This window comes from Pleurodeles waltl, chromosome 1_2 (assembly GCF_031143425.1).
Source record: "Pleurodeles waltl isolate 20211129_DDA chromosome 1_2, aPleWal1.hap1.20221129, whole genome shotgun sequence".
Taxonomy (NCBI): Eukaryota; Metazoa; Chordata; class Amphibia; order Caudata; family Salamandridae; genus Pleurodeles; species Pleurodeles waltl.
In genome coordinates, this window is record NC_090437.1 from 1,224,147,168 (window position 1) to 1,224,173,367 (window position 26,200).

The following is a 26,200-nucleotide window of genomic DNA, read 5'->3' on the forward strand; positions in this document are numbered from 1 at the left end:
TTCTCAATCTGTTATTGATGATCTGTTTCTATGGGCACAGAATGTTTGCCTGAAAACTGACATCAGTGCAGATTTGGGGCCTTCTGCAGCTGCTCATAGGCACTTCTGTAGATGGGTAGAGGCTACTTGGAAGTTGCATGGCACCAACTACCAGCATGCTGGAGCAAGTGCTGGGAAAAGGTTTCTAGATTTGATCTGGCGACTGGGGAAATACAAAAGGTGAGGAATCAGCAGTTAACCAGTTTCGTACTGAGGACCTCAGTCACAGTGCCCATATTGTGAGGGCTCTTGAGGTATTTCTTCCAACTAAAAATAGCCTCGGGAACTGGGGAAGAGCTTCCCCAGCAACTGAGAATATTTCATTTTTTTCACTGAAATGACGATTGTCGCGTATTGCGCACTGACATAATTTTAATGAAAGTGAAATGAACTGATTGGCTCATTTCACTTTCACTGCATCGGCGCTCGGGGTGCGGGAACTAGCTAAGCCCCCTGAGGACCGATTCATGGGGTAGGTATCATTGGAAAGGGGAGAGTCTCCCCTTTCCAATAGTACCTTTCCCTAGTGGATTCCTGCTTGGGGATAACCGCAGGAGGGCAATCCCCAAGCAGGAATCCACCCACTAGACACCGGGGGGGTGGCCCCTTGGGAAGGGCTTGTGCTCCCCCTAAAAAATTGATTGTAGTCTTTCTGCCCCCACTGGTTCTAGATGGGGGCCAATACCCCCCATCTGCCCCGGGGCAGAAAGCCCACTAGAGAGCCAGGAATTTTCATTTGTAGGTGTAGGGACAGCACACCATGGGCACGAACATTCCCTGAACCCCCAAAAAAAGGCAATCAGTCCTTCTGTCCACCCCTCCAGCGGCAGATGGGGCAATTACCCCCATCTGCCCCTAGGAGGTCAGAAACCCCACTAGATACCAGGGATTACTTTTTTTTTTATTTGTAGGGGTAGGGGCTGCCCAGCATGGGTTGCCCATACCCCTGACCCACCCCCAAAAACGGGAACAGTCTTTCTGTCCCCACCTGGGGGGAAGATGGGGCAACTATCCCCATCTGTCCTGGGGGGATGGGGGGAGGGAGGGGGGTGACAAAAAGCCCACTTAATACCAAGGATTACTTTATTTGTAGGTGTGGGGGCTTCCCAGTCTGGCCATGTACTCCCTCCCCCAGTCCTTCTGCCTCCTGGGGGGTAGATGGCGGCAACTACCCCATCTGCCTCTTCCCCCACCCCCCTAAAATGGGGCAGAAAGCCCACTCTATGGCAACAATATATATTTTTAATAAAATAATGGGGTGGGTCTTTCCCAGCCTAACATCAGGCCCAACCATCACCGTTAAAACCTCATTTGTCTTTAGGCCCCCTTGCAGATTAAAGCATCTCATCCCAGTGTAAGCAAGAGGATATTTGATTCTTTTGGGTGTTGTTTTTACAAATGGGCCAGGAGAGTTTGGTTAGCTCCCAATATCATCCCACTTGCATTGGTGAACAGCTGCACTCTTTGGGCTTAAGTAGGCTGCCACCTGGAAAAACCTACTAAACCCAGGCAGTTCTGAAAACTAGACATCTGGGAGAGTGTAGGGTGGTGTGCTTCGTATGCATCCCACACCATTTTCTTACCCACAGTGCCCTGCAACCCTTAAACGTTGACCAAAAACATACATTTTCTTCACATTTCTGTGATGGAAACTTCTAGAATCCACAGAAGCCCACAAAATTCCTACCACTCAGTATTGCCCAACTTCTACCGGTAATAATGCCACTCCACTTGTGTGGTTGGGCCTAGTTCCAGAGACAGAAACGTATCCAGTCAATGTCAATAGGAGTCCCAATGCAAGAGTCATTTCAGGCAAAGTTTGAGGTTTGCAGGGCTTTCTGGGTAAAAAAAAAAAACCTTCATGGAATCTCTGCAAGTCACTTCATTGTGGATTACCTTAGGTGTTTACTTTTCAAAAATGTACAGATTTGCTAGGTTTCCCTAGGTGCTGGCTGAGCTAGGGCCCAAAAAATACAGCTACCCACTTTGAAACCTGTCAGTTTTGAGTGGAAAAATTTGATGTATGCATGTTGCGTTTTGGGCCGTTTCATGTTGCTGCCACTAGACCTACCCACACAACTGAGGTACCGTTTTATCAGAAGACGTAGGGAAATGTTGGGTGGGAGGAAGTGTGTTGTTCCCAGCAGATTTAGAACTTTCCATCACAGAAATGTGAGGGAAATGTATTTTTTTAGTCAAAGTTTGAGGTTTGCAAGGAGATTCTGGGTAAGCAACCTGTTACAAGCCACACAAGTAACCACATCCTGGATTCCCCTAGGTGTCTAGTTTTCAAAAATGTACAGGTTTGATAGGTTTCTCTAGTGTCGGCTGAGCTAGAGCCCAAAAAACACAGCTACCCATTTTACAAAAAAAGTCAGTTTTCAGTGTAAAAATGGAATGTGTCCATGTTGTATTTTGTGCCATATCCTGTTGTGGTGTACCCACACAAGTGAGGTACCAATTTTATTGGGAAACTAAAGGAAACACAGAATAGTAGAACAAGTGTTTATACCAATTGCATTTCTCTCCATTTGCTCCTTCCAAATGTAAGACATTATTTAAGAAAGAAGTCATTTTGAGAAGTTCCCTCTAATTCACACACTACTATGGGTACTCACCAAATCAGAGATGAGCAAGCGGTTTCCCTGTGTCTAAACTTCATATCTTGTGCCCATTTCAGAAATACAGAGGATTTCCTTGATAACTATTTTTTTCATTTATATTTTAACATGAATTGCTTTATACCCGGTACAAAATGAAAAACCACTGTAAGGTATAGCTCAGTTATTGGCTTCGGGTATCTCGAGTTCTTGGAAATCCCACCAACCCTAAACATCCCCATAACCAAAAGGGTGTAGCAGATGTAATGGTCTATAGCTTTTATTAATTGGCCATCATCATGAGAAGGTACAAATGAAACTTATCACAAATGCCTGTTTTTTCCTACTGTGTTTCAATATTTGAACACTTAGGTGTCGATTATGACTTTGGTGGACGTAAAAGGCCGACCGGCCGAAGTCCTGATGGTCATGTTTCTGCCAGTGCGGCCCCCTTTCCGCGGGCCCCATTTAAAGTTTCCCGTGGGGTCAGATAGCATTGGCAAAAAGAAACCAATTGACTCTTCCAATTTTTATTTAAAGAAGAAAACGCTGATGCTTGTGTGTGACCCCTTTTGTAATACTGATTGCCCATTGTACACCATCACCGTCTTTATCGGGAGTAGGCTTGTGCAGATGAGGGAACAGCTCTGGCCCTTTACTGCCCCTGTATTACTGACTCAAGCACATGAACAAACAGTGTTGCAGGAGGCACACTAACTGTGCCCTCTTGAAAGGTAGCACTGTGGTCTAGGCAACTTTGTCATGTAACTGCAAAGCTTTGCCAGCTCAGGAGCGCCCGCACCTGCTCTGGGTCAAGAGATTGTGTTTCATAATCGGGGGGCAATGTATTGTTCTGTGCTGCATGTCCACAATAAAAGTCCACCCCTGTACACATCGGAGCGTTTAGCTCAATAGGTAACTGATGAAGCATACCTGGGGGCCAGGCAGATATGGGCACATAGTGAGTGCTATCCAGAAAAGCAATTTTGAAATATTTGAGCACAGAGCTAAATGAAAAAGACATAACAAACACGGATGGCATAACCCAAGTTAAAACGGGAACCTCAATTAATTATTAAAACAACCTAAATCATTGTTTTAGCATACTCATTGCAGTGGAATCGTGAAAACGTGTGACTCCTGTCTTGTTCTTTGAGCAAAAAAATGCAAATAAATGTTTTCTTTAGATAACTGTTTATATTTAGGTTTCAGATTTTCAAGAAAGTCACAGAAGACGCTGTTTAGCATTTTATAAGGAAAAGGTAACGTCACATTTTGTTTGTACATCTTGTTTTTGATTTTTTATAGGCCTCAGGCCCTTGAACATTTTAGTGAATATGTAATAAAAGAAAGAGCTGTGTAATTCAGTTAGGGAGAGTTAAATGATTTTGCAGTTACTATATAAAGGTTTACTGCCTTAGATGATGTAGAACCAATTTCTTTCAGGTTTGATGCAAGACTAGTTAATGCTGAGCAATCAACAGCATTGAAGTAGCTGTGGAGCATGTGCAGTATGTTATTGACTCAACTACATCAATTAATATTTTAGAAAAAACACTAATAGATCCTGAAAGTGTGATTTTCTCCATCATCTTTTAGTATATACAAAAGATACCACAACTTCAATAAAATATGCAGTTTTAATATTAAACAGTTTTTTGCTACTTACAGTGCTCCACACCGGGCCAAATTATTGAAAACAGTGCGTTTTCTCCAAACATTCTTTGTCAGTGTAGGCCAACCAAAAATGTAATAACCTCTGTGACTTTATTTCAAAAACATATATTCCTCCCACTTATGGTTCACAGATACATTGAGTCTTATCCATCCGAGATCAACTAGTGACCAACTACAAAATCTTTACAAAAAACTGACCCAATGATGGCATGTGGAATGCCATTGATATACTGTTATGCACAAAGCCATGCCATTACCAAGGAGCCTCGTATCAGACGCCACCTTGCACATTTCTCTGCTTGTGCGCAGTTCTAAAATGAATTTGGCAAAACACCCCATTGCTTATCATCTAAGTTCATGTTTTATGAGTAACTGTTATGACACAACCTACATTGATGATCTTTAGGAAGCAAGCTAGAGTTCTTTTGACTAACTCCTCAAGTGCATCACCAGCCTTAAGTTTTCAGTGTGTGCCGTAGTATGTTGTGTCCTTGCTCCCTTCCAAAACCCTAATACCGATCTTATCCCCCTAATTTATCAGACCAGTAGTCTCTAAATTACTATCAGTCGCTCCTCTGATCTGATCTGATTATAATCTCATCAGTTTTGCCAACCAAGCACATACCGCACTTTCATGGTGGCCACCGCCAAGCTTTTCATGTACCATAACCTTAATTCTGTTCATTCGTACTGTCTCATCACTGTATTTGCTACCATTCAGTTGGCTTATCATTGTTTCCCTGCTGGCATCCTGAAGGAGTTAGAAAAGGAAGTTTCCCAGATTGTTAACAGTGTGGCAAATTTCACACAAGATATAAAACACTGATAAAGCCATCACCCACATTGAAAGACCCTGTAATACCAATTGTTATTGAAAAATGTTGTGCTAAAATGAGAGTTCCAGCTTTCAAAACTTTGATAAAACAGGCATTTGCAATGCAATAGGTCTCGCATGTACTTGAGTTGAAGCTATTGGCTTTGTAAACTTATAACTGGACTACTTTTGCCACATTAATTGATCAACCTTGCCGCATTTTTGGTCCTTTCTGCCACATAATTCCAAGTTAAGTTAATCATTGAGAAATGCACTATTGTACATTATGAAACATCTATTGTTTAATACACTGCAGGGGTCTATTTGTGTAACTAGAGAGCCACAGAATGTAATCCTGCTTGGTGGAGTGGAGAATAGTGACTTGTGTGTGTTTAGTGCTATGAGGTCCCACTCTGACAGAACCCACTGTGAATATTATTTGAAACTTGCTTTACACACAGTATAAGGGTGCCGCAAAATGTGCACACATTTTAAAATAAAAATGTGCTTCTAAAACATAGATTTTATAAATACCCCAAATGTACGTTGTGCAGATCTTTTTATAACTCCTTTAAAATGCACAAACTTGACAGCTCAGCAGGTAACTCTCTTGCAGTGCCACTTATAAAGTGTAAATCAGTGTTATCACGAAGCTTCAAGTTATTTCATCAACTAAAGCCAATACCAGCTTCCAGGCATCCTTTCTATTAGCAGATTGGTCAGTTGAGCACATTTACATTTCTTTCTTTCAGGCAAGTAGGCACCCTGGCAAGAAGGCCTGTTTAGCTGGATGCCCCCAAAACATTTCAACTCTCGGAATTAACCACCCCAGGACTGTTGTCTTTTCACAAAAAGTAGGGAAATGGTTTTCTCACAATAAAAAAAAAAGTATGGGCACTTCCTGACCCTCAGTTCCCACCTAATGGTAAATATAAATATATACATTCATATGTCTATAAAAATATGTTCGATGGCATGTGTAGCTGCAGATACACATGCTATGCGTACGTCTGCCATCTAGTGTTGGGCTCGGAGTGTTACAAGTTGTTTTCCTTTGAAGAAGTGTTTTCGAGTCACAGGATCGAGTGACTCCTCCTCTTCGGCTCCATTGCGCATGGGCATTGACTCCATGTTAGATTGTTTTCTTTCCGCCAAAGGGTTTGGACGTGTTTCCTTTCGCTCCGATAGTTCGATTCGGAAAATCTTGAAAACTCTTCATTTCTCGTCAGTATTGTTTCGATCGTGTTACACCTTTGATTGACACTTCCATACCGTCAAAACAAACATCTTTACACGCCCTTCGGGGCTCGCGTGTGCCCAACTCGAGCCTGGTCGGGCTGACCGCGTGGATGCCTCATGGATCGGACTCCATTCCGATTCTGTCCTCGGTGCCACGCCAAATTCCCTTATACGGACCAACACCTCAGCTGTAATCTCTGCATTTCACCCGACCATTGGGAAGAAAATTGCGAGGCCTGCAGATCCTTCCGGTCAAAGAAGACACTCCGGGACAGGAGAGCACGGAGACTCGAGATGGCATCAAAAAGCACCGAGCATCTCGACATCGAAGAGGAAGAAATCATGCAGACCGCAGTCTCTGTTCGAGGATCCGACTCCGACCAGATTTCTGAGGAGGACAGACCGGTCATGGCAGGACAGCATGTGAGTACGCCTGCCCCTGTGTCATCTAAGCCCAAACATAAGGCCTTGGGGATGCCACTGCTGGAAGGCCATGGGTCGACCCGAAAGAAAACGCTCGGTGACCAACCCACCAGCTCGGCACCGAAGAAGGCCACCCCTCCGAAGCCATCGGACTGAAGCCGAAGCTCCGTCTCCGAACCGAGCAAACACCGCTCTTTTGAGTCGAAATCTCGAAAATCATTTTCGGAGCCGAGACCATCTTGAACCCCATCTTTTTCAATACCGAAAAAGCCGGCTTTCGAGCCGAAAAAGCCTAGTTATACTGAGGAGCATGGACTTTCAAAAGCACTTAGAGAAAGCCAAAAAACTACTGAGGAGGACTCACAAATGGAACCAATCATGGAAGCAATGAATGAAAGGCAAGCCAGCATTCATATCCATAAAGAAACTGGCAGAATTTTAACCGCACCTCCTCCAAAACCAAAGAGGAAATTAGCCTTTCAAGAGGAATTGGACACTACACAGCCTCCAGCTAAAGTGAGACCTCCACCTCCTCAATTTTCTCCTCCTCAGTCTCCTCCTCACTCTCCACATCTACATATCTCTTCTCTTACCAGTCCTACACCTATGCAGTCACCATCGCACTCATTTGATTTTCAGCAGGACAATGTGGACCCATGGGATCTTTATGATCCAAACCCCATTCCAGACAATAACCCAGATTGCTATCCCTCTAAGCCTTTAACACCAGAGGATAGTACAGGCTACACTGAATTGATAGCTAGGGCGGCAACATATAATGTCACCATTCATACTGAGCCATTAGAGGATGATTTCTTATTTAATACACTCTCCTCCACGCATGCAACATATCAGTCGCTTCCTATGCTCACCGGCATGCTAAAAACATGCTGATCAGATATTTAGAGATCCGGTAAAGGCAAGAATAATTACTCCTAGAGTGGAGAAGAAATATAAGCCACCTCCTTCCGATCCTGTCTATATTACCCAACAACTACCTCCAGACTCAGTAGTGGTAAGCGCTGCCAGGAAGAGGGCGAACTCACAGTCGTCAGGTGATGCACCCCCACCAGACAAAGAGAGTAGGAAGTTTGATGCTGCAGGGACGAGGGTGGACTCTCAGGCAGCCAACCAGTGGAGAATAGCCAACTCACAGGCGTTGTTGGCTAGATATGACCGGGCCCACTGGGTCAAGATGAAAGATATAATCCAGCATCTCACCAAAGAACAGCAAAAAAAGGCACAACAAATAGTGGAGGAAGGGCAAGCCATCACTAATAATCAAATTAGGTCGGCCCTAGACTCTACAGATACAACAGCCAGAACCATCAACACTGCTGTAACCATAAGGAGACATGCATGGCTTAGGATTCAAACCTGAAATCCAACAGGCAGTGTTGAATATGCCATTCAACCAAAAACAGCTTTTCGGCCCAGAGATCGGCACTGCTATAGAAAAAATGCAGAAGGATTCAGACACCGCAAAAGCCATGGGTGCACTATACACCACACAATACAGGGGATCCTTTCGTAAACCCCAGTTTAGAGGTGGATTTAGAGCCCATACTGCTGAGGCATCCACATCACAGCCAACGCCGGCCTACCAACCTCAATACCAACAAGGTGGTTTCAAAAGCACTTATAGAGGCCAGTACCCCAGAGGCAGGGGAAACTATCAAACACCAAAACAAGACTCACAACAAAGTAAACAGTGACTTGTGCCATTCCTTTCCAATCCACACCTCCCCTGTGGGGGTAAGACTGCAAAAGTTCCACAACAATTGGCTAAACATTACCACAGACAACTGGGTACTATCAAGTATCCGCAATGGCTATTGCCTAGAATTGATACAACTCCACTAAACATTCCACCAAAATCACATAGGCTATCTACAGACCACATCACTCTGTTACAGGAAGAAGTCAAATCTCTATTACTCAAACAAGCAATAGAAGCTGTGCCACAAAATCAAGTAGGGACGGGAGTTTACTCACTGTATTTCCTCATTCCCAAAAAGGATGGAACCTTAAGGCCAATATTGGATCCCAGAACCCTCAATCTTTACATCCTATCACTTTCATATGGTAACACTACAGGATGTTATCCTACTACTTCAGGAACACGATTTCATGGCAACATTAGACCTCAAAGATGCATATTTTCACATACCCATCCATTCTGCGCACAAAAAATATCTCAGTTTTGTCATTCAAGGAAAGCATTATCAGTTCAAAGTGTTACCCTTTGGAATAACAGCTCCAAGGGTATTCACAAAGTGCCTGGCGGTAGTCACAGCCTACCTAAGAAGACAACACATTCATATCTTTCCACATCTAGACGATTGGCTAATAAAATCAAACAGTCATACGCAGTGTCAAAACCATGCGCATTATGTAATACAAACCCTACACACGCCAGGGTTCTTAATAAACTACCTAAAGTCACAACTACAGCCTGCGCAAATACAACAGTATTTAGGGGCAATACTAAATACTCAAAAAGCGCTTGCAAGTCCAAATACGCAAAGAATACAAGCATTTCACAATATATTGCCACAAATACAGACAGGTGAACAGTACACTTGTCAAATTGGTCATGAAAGTATTAGGTATGATGGCATCATGTATTGCAGTTGTTCCACATGCAAGACTAAACATGCAGCCCTTGCAACAGTGCCTTGCACAACAATGGTCACAAGCACAAGGTCAACTTCAAGATCTAGTGTTGATAGACCGCCAAACATACATGTCCCTTCAGTGGTGGAATTCCACAAATCTAAACAAAGGGTGTCCATTTCAAGACCCTGTGCCTCAGACCATACTTACAACAGATGCATCAATGATTGGCTGGGGAGCTCACCTCAACAATCACAACATTGAAGGACAATGGGATGGCCAAGACAAACAGCTGCACATAAATCACTTAGAGCTGTTAGCTGTCTTCCTAGCACTCAAAGCTTTTCAGCCTCTCCTTATTCACAAAAATGTCCTGATCAAAACAGACATGACCACCATGTATTACCTAAACAAACAAGGAGGGACACATCTGTCCCAACTCTCCCTCCTAACTCAGAAAATTTGGAAATGGGCACTACACAACCAAATTCACCTGGTAGCACAATACATTCCAGGGATACACAATCAATTAGCGGATGTTCTCAGCAGAAATCATCAACAGACACACAAGTGGGAAAATCACCCTCAAGTACTTCAAAAATACTTTCAACAATGGGGAACACCAGACATAGATCTGTTTGCCACCAGCAAAAACGCAAAATGCCAAAACTTCGCATCCAGATACCCACATCCCCCATCCAAGGGCAATGCTCTATGGATCAATTAGTCAGGGATATTTGCTGACGCTTTTTCCCCTCTCCCACTCATTTCATTTCTAGTCAACAAATTGCCTCAAAACACGCTCAATCTGATACTCATAGCGCCAACATGGGCACGTCAGCCGTGGAACACAACACTACTAGACCTGTCAGTAGTACCACACTCCAAACTCCCAAACAGACCAGATCTGTTGACACAAAACAAAGGGCAGATCAGGCACCCACATCCCAACACACTCAATCTAGCGATTTGGCTCCTGAGGTCATAGAATTTGGGTATTTACAACTACCAACTGAATGTCTGGAAGTAATTAAGCAAGCAAGAAAACCCACTACCAGACAGTGCTATGCCAACAAATGGAAACGATTTGTATATTACTGTCAATCTAAAATTGCCCCTCTTTCAGCATCAAAACAAGATATTGTATGCTGTTTACTTCATTTACAAAAATCAAATTTAGCATTATCTTCTATAAAAAAACATCTCACTGCAATTTCCGCATATTTGCAAAATAAACAGCACAGCTCCTTATTTAATATAGAGTTCTGTTATTAAAGCCTTCATGGAAGGTTTAAAACGCATCATCCCACCCAGAACACCTTTAGTTCCTTCGTGAATTTAAACATAGTGCTTACACGACTTATGGGCCCACCATTTGAACCTATGCACTCATGTCAAATGCAATTCTCAACATGGAAGGTTGCCTTCCTAGTTACAATTACATCATTGCGAAGAGTTAATGAAATTCAAGCTTTCACTATTGAAGAACCGTTCATACAAACATAAAGTCATACTACGAACTAACCCTAAAGTTCAGACAAACAGTGGAACTACCAGTCTTCTACCCAAAGCCAGATTCTGTAGCAGAAAGAGCTTTACATACATTAAACATTAAAAGAGCTCTAATGTACTACATAGATAGAACAAAACCATTCAGGAAAACTAAACTGCTATTTGTAGCTTTTTAAAAACCCCATACTGGTAACCCCATTTCAAAACAAGGTTTAACAAGATGGATATTAAAATGCATCCAAACATGTTACCTTAAAGCTAAAAAGCAACTCTTAGTTGCTCCTAAGGCACATTCCACAAGGAAGAAAGGTGCTACAATGGCCTTCTTAGGAAATATACCAATGGCTGAAATATGTAAAGCAGCTACTTCGTCAGCACCACATACATTTACTAAACATTATTGTGTAGATGTTTTAGCAGCACAGCAAGCCACAGTAGGTCAGGGTGTACTAAGAACATTATTTCAAACAACTTCAACTCCTACAGGCTTACCACCGCTTTTATGGGAGGAATAACTGCTTTCTAGTCTATGCATAGCATGTGTATCTGCAGCTACACATGCCATCAAACGGAAAATGTCACTTATCCAGTGTACATCTGTTCGTGGCATGTTCCGCTGCAGATTCACATGCACCCTCCCACCTCCCCTGGAGCCTGTAGCCGTCTAAGTTAAACAAATACTTGTACGTGTGTGTGTGTGATATATATTCCATTAGCATGGACATCTCTTTTCTTTATACTCTATCACTCCTACCTTAACCTCTGCGGGAAAACAATCTAACATGGAGTCGATGCCCATGCGCAATGGAGCCGAAGAGGAGGAGTCACCCGTGACTCGAAAACACTTCTTCAAAGAAAAACAACTTGTAACACTCCGAGCCCAACACTAGATGGCAGACGTATGCATAGCATTTGAATCTGCAGCTACACATGCCACGAACAGATGTACACTGGGTAAGTGACATTATATATATATATATATATCTATATCTATCTATATATATATATATATATATATATATATATATATATAGATAGATATATATATATATTTGGAATGTAATATGCTATTAAGTATCACTGATGGATGTGACATAACAACCAGGAGGTAACGCTTTGAGAGATTCATGATGTCCTTCCGACAGCAATGGTGATAAGTAGCATATTACACATTGCACTTCTGCATGCATGGTTTATGCCAGAGTATTTTTTTTTTTCATGTGTACTTGTTTTAACAAAAGGTATTGTAGCCGGGCGTACACCGCCGCCACAGCTCGACATGACGCATCGGAGCAGGCCGATGCGTCATGTCCGCGTCTCCCCGTTGTCGGGGCAACGCGCTCCGACCGAGGCAGGGGGCAGGCCGTTGCCCGGGAAACCGGATGGGTTTCCCGGCGCGGCGAATTTAAAAGGGAGGACGGCACCGACAGAGAGGGAGAGAGGAGGAGAGCGGAGACGAAGGAGCGGAACGCCGAGGAGGAGGGACAGGAGGAGGACGTGGAGAAAAGGAGCCCTGAGGAGACCCAGAAGGAGCAGGAGAGGAGAGCCCAGGAGAAGGAGAGGAGAGCCCAGGAGAAGGAGAGGAGAGACCAGGAGAAGGAGCAGGAGCAGGAGAGGAGAGCCCAGGAGAAGGAGAGGAGAGCCCAGGAGAAGGAGAGGAGAGACCAGGAGAAGGAGACCCCGCAAGAGACGGAAGGAGAAGAGACCCCATCAGAGGAACGCTACAACGCCAGCCACGACCCAGGAGGGTCGTGGCTTACCAAGGTACGGTCCTTGTGGACCAAAACCAAGTCCACTGTAGACTAAGGGAGGGGGAGGGAATATCACAGCGTAAAGGGAGGGGATAAAAAGGGCACGGTAACAAGCACATTCGGGCACACCACAAAATCTATCATTGGAGAGTGAGAGCACTTACAACCCTTAGTTTTTTCCTCACAGACACCCTCCTTACCGTTCCTACCCACACCCAGACAGGAATACAGAGAAAGTATGAAATAATCCGTTTGGTAAAAACCCCATATTTACCCGGGTGTTGTGTCCTTTTTTTTTGTGTTTTCCGGTACCGAGATTCCACCTGAGGGAACCGCCAGACGTCTCCCAGGAAAAGAACCATTGCAACTATATCAACTAGATCGACACTGCAGGAACTGTACCGCAACCCCTAAAGAAAACCCGGACACTTGATTACCTAGCTTTAGTATTTTTCTTTATTCCACCTTAACCTTAGAATAAACTTCAACACAAACTAAAACGCATATCTCGTCGTCATTGGTATAGTGTTCGATCTGTCACAGTGGTGTCAGAAGTGGGATCAGACTCTGGATCCTCCTCGACAATCGAACGGTATACACAATGAGTGACAACCCCTCGCTGGAAGACATGATAAAACAGTTGGCCGAAGGCCAACGCCACCTACAATTGGTGTGGGAGGCCCACCAGAGGGAGGCTAAGGAGGACCGTGAGGCCTTACAGTCGGCTTTGAAAAGTCAGGCAACCATACTGGCCAATAATCAACTAGTCCACGAGACGGCCATGAAGAAGCTAACCGAGACAATCGCTACCACTAAGGTACATCCCAATGTCCCAAGCTCCGTCCTACAAAAATATCAAGAAGGGGATGATCCCGATTCCTTTTTCACTAATTTTGAAAGGGTGGCCTCAACCGCGCAATGGCCAGAAGATAGATGGGGCCAGTATATCGCCCCATTACTTACAGGAATCCTACAAGCCGCCTACCAAGCTGCGAATCCCGGGGGAACAACCCCATATTCCGAAATAAAAACCAGTATATTAGAGCGGGTGGGACATGACACGGAATATTATAGGATCAAATTCAGGAAAATCAAGTGGGGACCGAATGAGGATCCCCGAACCTTCTACTATCGGGTAAACGATTTGGCTTTAAAATGGTTGGGTCCGTCAGGGAATAGCCGGGAAGACGTAATCCAAACCATTGTTCTCGAACAATATTTAGATGCCTTGCCTACGGCCACAAAACACTGGATCCGTCAACATCCCAAAGTGAATACGGAGACAGCAATTGACTTAGCCTGTGCATACCACCGTTCGGCGGATGTACGAAATATGCCAACCCGCCCCATCATAAAGCCAGGCCTCCCCAACCCCAAAAGCACTCCCAGAGTCCTTCCCGAAGAAACCGTCCCTCGCAGAACCTACGAGCATCCACCAGTACCGGGTCCCCAGTGTTATAACTGTGGGGAATGGGGACACATTGCCCGTATGTGTCCCCGGAAACAAGACACTAGTGAACCCATGGAGGTTGGAGTTACCCGACGACGGGTGCTGTGTACAGGCCAGGGCAACCCCAAGTTTAAACATTCCTTAAATGTCAATGGTCGTATGGTTTACGCCCTTATAGATTCCGGATGCAGTCAATCCGTGATAAGGAGGGATCTCCTAACCCTAGCAGACCAGGAAGTCGATCATTGGGTAACTATTTGCTGCATTCATGGGGATAAGGAGAGATACCCCTTACAGGCCCTGACCGTAGAGTGGAGGAACTACAGGGATAGCCTTCCGATGGGTATAATCTCCGACCTGATAGAGGAATGTATTATTGGGACAGATTATGAACATTTTCAGGAGATCCTGGATCACGTTCGACAACCAATCCTGACCCAGGATTGGTGGAAGGGTGCCCCCTTCTCGGACAGCGACATAGAGCCCCCCCCTAACCGAAGGAAACTATCACGTAGAGAGAAACGTGTTGGAAAAGCAACCCACCGAGAGAACGAGGCACATAGCACCCCCTCAGGTCTGATTGCCGAGACACATGAAGTACCTGTCGGGTTTCCCCAAAGACAAAGAGAAGATCCTTCTCTCGCTCACGCTTGGAAGTCAGCCAAAGCAGAAGAAACCGAAGAGGTGGGTCCCTACTTCTTAATTAAAAAAAACCTCTTATACCGCATAACCACTACTCGCTCCGGGGACCGTAAGCAACAGTTGTTAGTCCCCGAGCACTATAGAGAACATGTTTTAACCCTAGCCCACTGTCAACCCGGAGGAGGTCATTTCGGGAGGGAAAAAACAGAAGAGTATCTCCTCCGGCGGTTTTATTGGCCGGGGGTTTTTTGCCCACATCCGAAAATTTTGCTCTCAATGTTCCAGGTGCCAACTTACCGAACCCGGTAGACCTAGAAAAGCACCTCTTATACCATTACCCATAATAGACGTTCCATTTAGTAGAATGGGGATGGACTTGATAGGTCCCATAGTACCTTCCACGAAAGGACACACCTATATCCTAGTCATGGTAGATTATGCCACCCGATATCCAGAGGCCATTCCATTAAAAAGTATGACAACCAAAACAGTAGCCCAAGCAATGATTAATGTATTTTCTCGAGTAGGATTTCCTCATGAAATACTCACTGATCAGGGAACCCCTTTCATGTCTACCCTCATGAAACAAGTGTGCAAAACGTTAGGCATTTCCCAAATTCGCACCTCAGTGTACCATCCACAGACCGATGGCCTGGTAGAACGGTACAACCGTACCATAAAAACTCTGCTGAGAAAAGTAGTAGAGGAGTCAGGAAAAAACTGGGATCAAAAATTGCCCTTGGTATTGTATGCCATACGTTCCCATGAACAGGCGTCTACGGGACACAGTCCTTTCGAACTCGTGTTCGGGAGACAGCCCCGTTCCCTACTAGACATGGCTATAGAAACTTGGGAAGAAGAGGCGGAGGAAGGGGGGAAACCCTTGTTAGAATATGCCCACGACTTACGATCTCAGTTACAAGGGTTATGGGATACAGTTCGAGTAAATATGGAACAGGCCCAACAGAACCAAAAACAATATTACGATCGAGGGAGTAAATTAAGAGTTCTACTGCCAGGAGATCAGGTACTTATAATGCGCCCCACGTCTGAACGCAAATTGGTGGCAAAATGGCAGGGTCCACATAAAGTATTACGAGCCGTTACCCCAGTCACTTACCTAATTGAAATCTCGACCACTCCGCAGAAAACCCAGATTTATCACATAAATCTATTAAAAAAATGGGAAGAACCCGAGGGCTCTAACTCGACCGAAGCCGTGGGCCGGTTCCTATGTCCCAATGGGAGAGTTCAAATTGAATTTTGCCCGACCGAGACCACTATTGGGGAGAATCTACCCACAGTGAACTCCTCGTTAACAAAATTAGAGAGGGAACAGGTATTCAGCCTACTAGAACACTTCAGATCGATTTTCTCCATAGTGCCAGGCAAAACCTCTTTGATCACCCATGAAATACGGACTGCCCCAGGTACAATTGTCCGGTTACGACCATACCGTATACCAGAGGCCAGGAAACAGATTATGGAGGATGAGGTCCAAAAGATGCTAGAGTTAGGAGTAATAGAGCCTTCTACTAGTCCCTGGTGCTCCCCAGTTGTCCTGGTACCAAAACCTGATGGTACTATCAGGTTCTGCATCGATTTCAGGAAACTCAACGAACATTCCATGTTCGATACTTATCCGATTCCCAGGGTGGATGATGTATTAGAAAAACTAGGAAAAGCAAAATACATGTCCACCCTAGATTTAACTAAAGGATATTGGCAGATTCCACTAGCCCCAGAAGATAAAGAGAAAACAGCCTTTGCCACGCAGTCAGGCTTGTATCACTTCACAGTGTTGCCATTCGGACTACATGGAGCCCCAGCCACATTTCAACGGCTAATGGATAGCCTCCTAAAACCCTTTCGACATTTTTCGGCTGCTTATTTAGATGACGTAGTTATTTTCAGTGAAACATGGAATGATCATCTACTACATTTGCAGCAGATATTCCACACTCTGAGACAGGCAGGGTTAACTGCCAATCCAAAAAAATGTGTTATCGGCCAGCCTGACATATTGTACTTAGGATACAAAATCGGTCAAGGGAACCTCCAGCCACAATCTAAAAAGGTAGAGGCTATTCTCAATGCACCTAACCCTGCAACAAAGAAAGATTTGCGTTCCTTCCTAGGATTGGTCGGCTACTATCGAAGATTCATTCCCAATTATTCCACCCTAGCCGCCCCCCTTACAGATCTTCTGGCTAAATCTCGTCCTAATCAATTAGCCCCTTTCTCGGATCAACAGGAGACTAGTTTCGAACAGTTAAAAGTCTTTCTGACTAGAGAGCCCATCCTACGATGTCCCGATTTCTCGATACCGTTCCATCTCTATACAGACGCCTCAGATGTCGGACTAGGAGGGGTACTAACCCAGCCCGATGGGGAGGGGAGGGATCATCCGATAGTATACATTAGCAGGAAACTGTTTCCTCGGGAACGCCATTACCCCACGATTGAAAAAGAATGCTTGGCCATAAAATGGGCTGTAGACACCTTACAGTATTACCTTTTGGGTCGCCCTTTTATCCTCTATACGGATCATGCTCCCCTCACTTGGTTGTCGGCTCATAAAGATACGAATTCACGGATCTTGAGGTGGTTCCTTGAACTCCAACCCTTTTCGTTTCAGGTCCGTCACATCCCTGGTCCCCAACAGATCCCGGCTGATTACCTCTCCAGGTACCCGAACTCTACCTCGGTCCTCGATCAGGACCGTTCTTGGGAAGGGGTGTGTAGCCGGGCGTACACCGCCGCCACAGCTCGACATGACGCATCGGAGCAGGCCGATGCGTCATGTCCGCGTCTCCCCGTTGTCGGGGCAACGCGCTCCGACCGAGGCAGGGGGCAGGCCGTTGCCCGGGAAACCGGATGGGTTTCCCGGCGCGGCGAATTTAAAAGGGAGGACGGCACCGACAGAGAGGGAGAGAGGAGGAGAGCGGAGACGAAGGAGCGGAACGCCGAGGAGGAGAGACAGGAGGAGGACGTGGAGAAAAGGAGCCCTGAGGAGACCCAGAAGGAGCAGGAGCAGGAGAGGAGAGCCCAGGAGAAGGAGAGGAGAGCCCAGGAGAAGGAGAGGAGAGACCAGGAGAAGGAGCAGGAGCAGGAGAGGAGAGCCCAGGAGAAGGAGAGGAGAGCCCAGGAGAAGGAGAGGAGAGACCAGGAGAAGGAGACCCCGCAAGAGACGGAAGGAGAAGAGACCCCATCAGAGGAACGCTACAACGCCAGCCACGACCCAGGAGGGTCGTGGCTTACCAAGGTACGGTCCTTGTGGACCAAAACCAAGTCCACTGTAGACTAAGGGAGGGGGAGGGAATATCACAGCGTAAAGGGAGGGGATAAAAAGGGCACGGTAACAAGCACATTCGGGCACACCACAAAATCTATCATAGGAGAGTGAGAGCACTTACAACCCTTAGTTTTTTCCTCACAGACACCCTCCTTACCGTTCCTACCCACACCCAGACAGGAATACAGAGAAAGTATGAAATAATCCGTTTGGTAAAAACCCCATATTTACCCGGGTGTTGTGTCCTTTTTTTTTGTGTTTTCCGGTACCGAGATTCCACCTGAGGGAACCGCCAGACGTCTCCCAGGAAAAGAACCATTGCAACTATATCAACTAGATCGACACTGCAGGAACTGTACCGCAACCCCTAAAGAAAACCCGGACACTTGATTACCTAGCTTTAGTATTTTTCTTTATTCCACCTTAACCTTAGAATAAACTTCAACACAAACTAAAACGCATATCTCGTCGTCATTGGTATAGTGTTCGATCTGTCACAGGTATTTCCTCAAAACCAGAATGCAAGGGGTAACATTTGTACAGTATGGTAAAAGCCCCCGGAGAGTCCTTATGATTAATGGGAGTGCTTTCCCTGTTTGAAGCAACTGTTACATATAATCAGCGAGGCAGTAAAAATTGTTTGCAATAAATGTAGCAATAAATATGTAAATGTGATTTATTAGTACAGTTGCTCTAAATAACTAGGGCAGCTAACACTGGACATGGAAAAAAAGTTTAGATTTCACATCCTTTAATAAATTGTTGATAAAACAGTCAACAACGGAGGGGGCAGTCGATTTGTCTGATTCTGTGACTCAGACTTGATCACAAAATTTGGTCCTTAAGAAATTGGCCACATAAGTTGGAGATTTAAAAAAAAATGTTGTTTCTGTTTCAAATGGGCGGAAATAATACCGCCAAAGAGGGTGCCACGTAATTTTACACATCTACACACTCTGCACTGTTTATAATTGTCCATCATGGGTTGTAGGGTTCTCTACCAGTACTAGATAAACCAACGACAAGGTTCTGGCAGCAAGCACTAAATGAATGAGCTGATTCAAAGCGCTACCACCGCCGTGAGCGCGAAGAAGACACAGAAAAGGAAAAATGAAAAGTAAAACAGTTGACATAAGTGCCACGGTTGCCATGAGCGTGAGCACGAATGAGACACACAAAAGGAAAAATGAAAAGTAAAACAGTTGACCTAAGCAAGCCGATTCAAAGTGCCACGGCCACCACGGCGCGAAGGAAACACACAAAAGGGAAAAAAACTGAAAACTAAAACAGTTCACATAAGTGAGCCGATGCAAAGCGCCACGGCCGCTATGAGCACGAGCATGAAGGAGAGACACAAAAGGAAAAAGAAGTTTGCTTGCAGTCAAACATATCAGCAAGCATGCAATTATTCATGTAACATGGTCGGCCCCCAAGGCAGTAACAAAAACTGCCCCAAGGAGGGACAAAAGTTAAGCATTTACCAATGATAACAACGGATTTTTGAAAGGCAAGCTCACAATCGAGTGAAAGTGATGGACGTGAGGTGGGTGTGGTTAAAAGCCCACATAGATATCAACACTTCGGAAAAGCAGTGCTCGCGCGCTGCTATGCTCAGCCTAAAAATAAACTTTAAGCGGAACATCGGGCAGAGGGATACAAACACTACATACATGCATCTGAAAAAAAGATATCTTGAAGCCCATATTCCAGAAACTGCCAGCACCTTTTCAGCTATCTTTAAAATCCTCTCCAAATTGTTAGATCTAATCCACATGCAACAAATGTACAGTGACCTGTCTTTTTACATCACAAAATATATGTGGATTTATATAGTGCGGCTTATCACCTTTTAGGGTATCCACGCGCCGAAGCAGGTGTATAAGTGTGGGCCTGAGGGTGTATTGAGACACCCTTGTAGAGTTAGTTGAAGAGACAGGTCTTCAGTGCCTTGCAGAATTCAAGAAGCGAAGAGGAGCCCTGATGCGTAGATGGAGATCATTCCAGAATTGGGTGCAGGAAGCAGAATTGCAGTTCTCCTGTTCTGCATTTGCGGATACAGGGTTGTTAGAAATGGGGTCTCTGATCCTGGCTGTGAGCAGAGGCAAGATGGTGCTCATGTAGACGGCTGTCAGGCCCCGCCCACCACAGACACCGGCGGTCACGGCAGCAGCAACCGGGGATAGACGCGGTGGAGGCCTCCATGCGCATCTGAATTTCCTTGGGGGCTTCTTCCCTTCCTGGCATAGTGGAAGGCCCGGGGCTGGCGCTCCCCGCTCCACATTTCAAGATTGTATCGCCATTCCCCCGTAGCGACGATAATGTTCGGAGAAGTTGCGTGCGCAGGCTAGGCTGAGCATTCCGCTCCATCCGGACGAGGTGCAGATCTTTGGCCAGCAGCAATAGAGGCACGCTGTGAAAGACGCTGGGAAAGACGCTAAGAGAGACACCGGGAAACAATGGATCTACCACACACGAAGCAGGCCCCCTCCCTTAAGTTCTAATCTGCAGCGTCCTAACTTGGCCTGGCTTTTTAAAAGGACACAGGAAGCAAAGAGATGTGAGGTGAGGTGCTGTATTTCGCCAAATACGATATTCCTTTGCACAATAAGGTGTTGGTGGATACTTTGAGCGCATTCAAGCCATGCTAAGTTAAAGTGGCATGTATGGCCGGGCCTTCTTGAAATTAGTGAGTGCTCATCTCACAAATACCTTTCGACTGCTCACATGGAGTGCTGGATTTTGGCTATGAGATTTGGGGAATTTTGTGGCGTATCACCCAGCAACTTCAGCATAATTATGGCCCCACAAAATAGCAGAAACCTTGGCGAGAAAGCGGAGGCGGCCCGAGGGGCACGAGCTAAGAAACTTAACGGGGAAATGATCCCCGGAAGCAGACGCCCAGCCTCGGCCTTGGGGAGATTGAGCGGAAAAATGTCAGCAGGGGCAGTAAAGGATCCTAAGAGCAGCATTCCCCCAGCATCTTCCCTAGTGGAAGATAAGGCACAAACCACGATTACGGGCTTTTGGAAAGAGGGCCCACAAAAAAATAAACCCGAGCATATCGCGCCCCATCAAGGCAACACCCAAATGACACTAAACGGGGAACTTGTGGCGGACAGCAGGGAGGGGATGCATGTCGATGGCGCAAGCAAGGGGAAGGCCTCTCTCTTAACCTGGCTGCAAGCTCCGAAAACCCAGAGACCGAGCTGCTTGTGTGCGACAAGGATCACCTGGCACCATTAAAGTATAACGAAATACACACACCCCCTCGGGGAAAATATGCAACCAGGCTTCGTTGAGCAAGAAACTGATAATCCCCTTCAAGCCAGCCAGGGGGAAGTTACTAGCCTGCTGACGGGTGATGCAGGGAAGCCAAGGCCTACGGCCCGAACATCTGTGGCTGGAGTTGAAGAAATTGGGACAAAAAAGAAAGGGCCTGACTGGCCTAAAGATGGAGGTGATAAATGTTATTCTTTCACGGAGGATTCAGATTCCTCCAACAGTGACCAAAGTTCGAGTGAAACTGGAGCCAGTATATCCTTCGAATCAGGGAGTTTTTTGTCACTAGCAGACTCCACAGTGCGACAGCGATGACGAGAAAGTAAGGGGCGGGCTTCTATTAGAGACAGTGCGGAACTCTCTGGCCAGAGCAGAAAGACACTTAAATGGGACTACTCAAGAACCAATCTGATGAGTACGGCAGAGGTGCATATTCCTGAGGCTCGGGCCAAGGCGGAGCAGGCTAAGAGGGCAGATGCACCGGTATGTAGCTCGGTCCTTTGTAGCGGTACTAGGAACACAGACTCAGAAATGCTACAGTCTATATACGACTCAATTAAAAAACTGCAGACTGAGACAAGGGCAGAAAGGCGACGGGCAAGGATGGCCACAAAATGTCTACAAGGGACTGTTCGCAAGGTGGTACAATCATGTATAGAAATTGAAGGGAAACAGTGTGATGGAGGAGAGAACGATGGCAGTAGAGGCAGACGTGGTGGCTCTCAGAGAACAAACTACGGCACATGATGGACAATTGACTGATATTATGTGGAAACTGGAGGATCAGGAGAACAGGCAGAGGAGGAATAACCTACGGTTCTTAGGCATTGGAGAAGGGGCAGAGGGAAATGAAATCAGGGCATACATGATTAAAATGATGCAGGATGCTTTTCCGGAGTTCACTAATTGGGATTGGGAGTCTGAGGTTCAGAGGGCGCACAGATTCCCAGCAGTACGACGAGAGGGTCATATAGGTGAAACTAAACACCCTAGAGCTATATTGGTTTATTTGGGGAATTACCTCTTGAGATAGGCTATATTTGAAAAAGCCCGTCCTGATGCCCCACGTACTAGGGGGGTAACTTTTTTCACTCGACCCGACTATTGCCATGTCACTGTAGAGCGATCAAATCCTTTCAAGACAAAGGTGGAAAGGCGTATCTGCTGGCACCCGCTCGTATTAAGACTGTGGTCAATGGGAAAGTCAGACTATTTAATTCAGAGGTTCAGGCAAAAGAATATTTGCTGGGGCTCAAAGCAACATAATGTGGGGAGGGGCAGGAAAGGGTCAGAGAAAGGAAAAAGGCAAAAATGCGAGGACTTGGAAGTCTGAAGGGAATACTGACTAAGAAAGTTTGGGGCTTTTTGAGGGAGAAAAGTCGGACAGTCTGGGGTGGGGTGGCGGCCCGCACCTGGGTGACACCTACATTCGGGCCAACGCTGGTCTGATTGCCTTTGCTGAATGATTCTCTGTATATGCAGCATATGAAAATGCGGTTGAAGGAATTTTTGAAGTTTAATATGGGAACCGCCTCAATAGAGATAGTGTGGGACACATTAAAGGCAGTTATAAGGGGGGAAACCCTCGGATTCAGCATAAGGCGACAAAAACAAGCTGCAGCTCAGTCACAGGTACTCATGGGGGAATTACAGGTTGCAGAAGAACAGCTGAGTAGGGCAATCAAGAACGATGTTGGGATTAAAGACGCTTTGCAACAGGTATCAATAGCTAAAATGCGGTTAGGAAAATATTCAATGGAAAGAATGGCTGAAACATTTTGAACAAGGCAATTGGAATGCCATGAATTTAGTGAGAAAGTAGGGCATAGTTTAGCAATGCGGACCCGCCAAAGGGTCTCTTTAGGCTCAGTTTTAAAAGTACAGAACAGGGCAGGGGTGATAGTCACTGGACCCGACACCATCAGGGAAGCTTTCCGTGAGTACTACTTAGAACTATATAGGGCTGCAAATATTGGTCAGGAGCACATTGATAGCTGCTGGCTGACTACGACTCCGGGTGGTTGGATCACAACAGAGGATCAAACAGCATTAGGGCAGGAGGTAACAAAGTTTAAAGTTCTAAATGCTGCTTTCAAAGATTGGGGTCCTTGGTGGAAGAAATTCGGCTTTGGAAGATATAACTACTATACTCTGATTAAGAATAATACCTTTCTCCCTGAGATTTTTGGAGATAATATCATGGCAAGGTGGAACCAACAGGGGATACAAAGATTAGGTGACTTTATGGAGGGCACTACAATCACCACATTCGAGAATCTTTGCAGGAAGTTCGATTTAGCCCAAAAGGGCTTTTTTAAATATTTGCAAGTAAGGGACTTTATTTCTCGGAAAACCGGTGGGGCAGCAGGATTTGTAAAGAACCCTTTGTTAGATATGATGATCTCCTGTGACAAGATTACGATACGGTCAATATATGCTAGACTGACCGATGATTTACCTGAGGATTTGTCTAAATATAACAAAAAGTGGGGTGATAAGCTGAATGTGGAAGAGGAGCATTTCTGTGAGTCTCTTGAGTTAGGGCGGGCCTCCCTGATATCAGCATCCCTTCAGGCACAACATTATAAAACAATCTTCGATCTGTATATAATGCCTGGGAAATTAGTGCAATGGGGCCGGGTCGAGGGGGTGCACTGCCCAAGATGCCAGCTATATGGAGTAGACGCAATTCATATGTTTGCCACTTGTACAATGCTGGCGAATCTGCGTGATAGAGTGAGGCAGTTTATTAAAGAGGTTGCCAAATTAGAAATAGAATTAAAACCTGGGGTGGTGATACTCGGGGTCCCAGAGATCAGTGAGTCATCTGTCTCTAAGTTTATCTTCATCGTTATGACAGTGTATTGATTGTGCATTTCCTCCGCAAGGTTGGATCAACAACCCCGACATATCAAAAATGGCTAAAACGCCTTTTGACAATATACCAGTTGGAACAAGTACTGTATGATCGAAAGGAAAGAGAGGGAGACGTAAAGGGCAAGATATATGGGGGGCAGTAAGTGAATGGTTAGCTAATAGGAAATGATTTTAATGTGGTATTGCATAGTAATTACTAACTATTAGGCACATCACAAAGTCCTTGTTAACAGTCCTTCACATTGTGATATATTATAATTGTCCAGATCGATGAAATATGTATGTATTTGTTTTTTTGGGTACTGAGAATTTAAAAGAAAAAAAAAAGGAAAAAAAAAAGAAATGGGGTCTCTAGTTGGCAGTGGTTTGTACCCTGTCTAAGTAGGGACCCTCACTCTAGTCAGGGTAAGGGAGCCACACAGCTAAGATAACTCATGCTCACCCCAGTGGTAGCTTGGCACAAGCAGTCAGGCTTATCTCGGAGGCAATGTGTAAAGTATTTGTACACACACACGCAGTAACACAGTCAAAAAAAAAACACAAAAGTACTCCTCACCAGTTTAGAAAAATAGTCAATATTTATCTGAGTTAAACCAGACCAAGATAACAAAAATTCAACATGCACAAGCAAAGACATCTCTTTGAAAAGATTAAATGTAATTGTAGTTCCTTGAAATCAATGAAACGCTTGACTGAGACAAAGTACCTGAGATGCATAAAAAACCAAGACGATGCGGGCCGCAGGGGAGGTGATGGGTCGAAAGGGCCAGAGATGCATCAGTTCCTTACTCTTGCATCAGTTCCTTACTTCATCAGATGAAGTCTTTGATGTCTCTGAGACTTCTTAACAGGAGGCAAGCTCAACTGAAGCCCCTGGAGAACCTTGGAAAGCAGGAATTAGAAAGCAAAGTCTAGTCCTTTTACTCGCAGGACAGAAGCAGCAAGCAGTAGGTCAGCATAACAAAGCAAAAGGCAGAGTGGCAGTCCCTCCTACAGCATCCAACTGTTCTTCCTGGCAGAATGTCCTCAGTCCAGAGGTGTTCTCACTATGTGGGGTCAGAGGTCCAGTACCTCTACCCATTTCTGTCTTTGAAGTAGGCAAACTTCAAAGAGAAGTCTTTGTAATGCACAAGACCCTGCCTTTCCTGCCCTGGCCCCAAATACACTCCAGGGGGTTGGAAACTGTTTTGTGAAAGGACCGGCACAGCCCTATTCAGATGCAAGTGTCAGCTCCTCCCACTACTCTAGCTCAGGAAGACCCATCAGGGTATGCAGGACACACCTGAGCTCCTTTTGTGTAACTGTCTAAAATGAGTTCACAAACTGTCTTCTGACCCAGACATGTATTCCTCAGATGGGCAGGAGCACAGAATGGGTAAGCAAAAAAATGCCCACTTTCTAAAAATGACATTTTCAAATTTACAATTTAAAAACCAACTTTACCAAAAAATTTATTTTTAAATTGTGAGGTCTGAGACTCCAAACTCCACATTTCTATCTGCTCCCAGGTGGAAATTACGTTAAAAAGATATTTCAAGGTAATAGTCCTTGCAAAAGTGATTTTATTTTTTGGCAATTTATTTTTTTTAGCAGTAGTTCACTATAAGGAAATGTAAAACACACCAGTACATGTCCTACCTTTTCAAATATACTGCACCCTGCCCCTGGGGCTGCCTTGGGCCTACACTAGGAGTGATTTATAGGTACTAAAAAGGAAGGTTTGGGCCAGGCAAGTGGGTGCATTTGCCAAGTCAAAATGGCAGTTTAAAACTGCACACACAGGCACTGCAGTGGCAGGCCTGAGACATGTTTGCAGGGCTACTCATGTGGGTGGCACAGTCAGTGCTGCAGGCCCACTGGTAGCATTTGATTTACAGGCCTTGGGCACACCTTGTGCACTGTGCTAGGGATTTACTAGAAAATCAAATAAGCCAATTGTTCGACCTGGCCATTTGACAGGTTCATCCTCTGACTTTTTGCCTCCTT

The 26,200-nt window shown here is 45.2% G+C and overlaps 1 long non-coding RNA gene across 1 annotated transcript in view; it reads left to right on the top strand.

Moving 5' to 3' along the window:
• The first annotated feature begins 3,862 nt into the window (after window positions 1-3,862).
• LOC138296119 (uncharacterized) overlaps window positions 3,863-26,200 on the top strand; it is a 114,774-nt gene continuing 92,436 nt past the window's right edge. Inside the window, exon 1 of the long non-coding RNA XR_011203767.1 lies at window positions 3,863-3,901. This is a non-coding gene — a long non-coding RNA (uncharacterized lncRNA). The remainder of the gene's footprint in view (window positions 3,902-26,200) is intronic.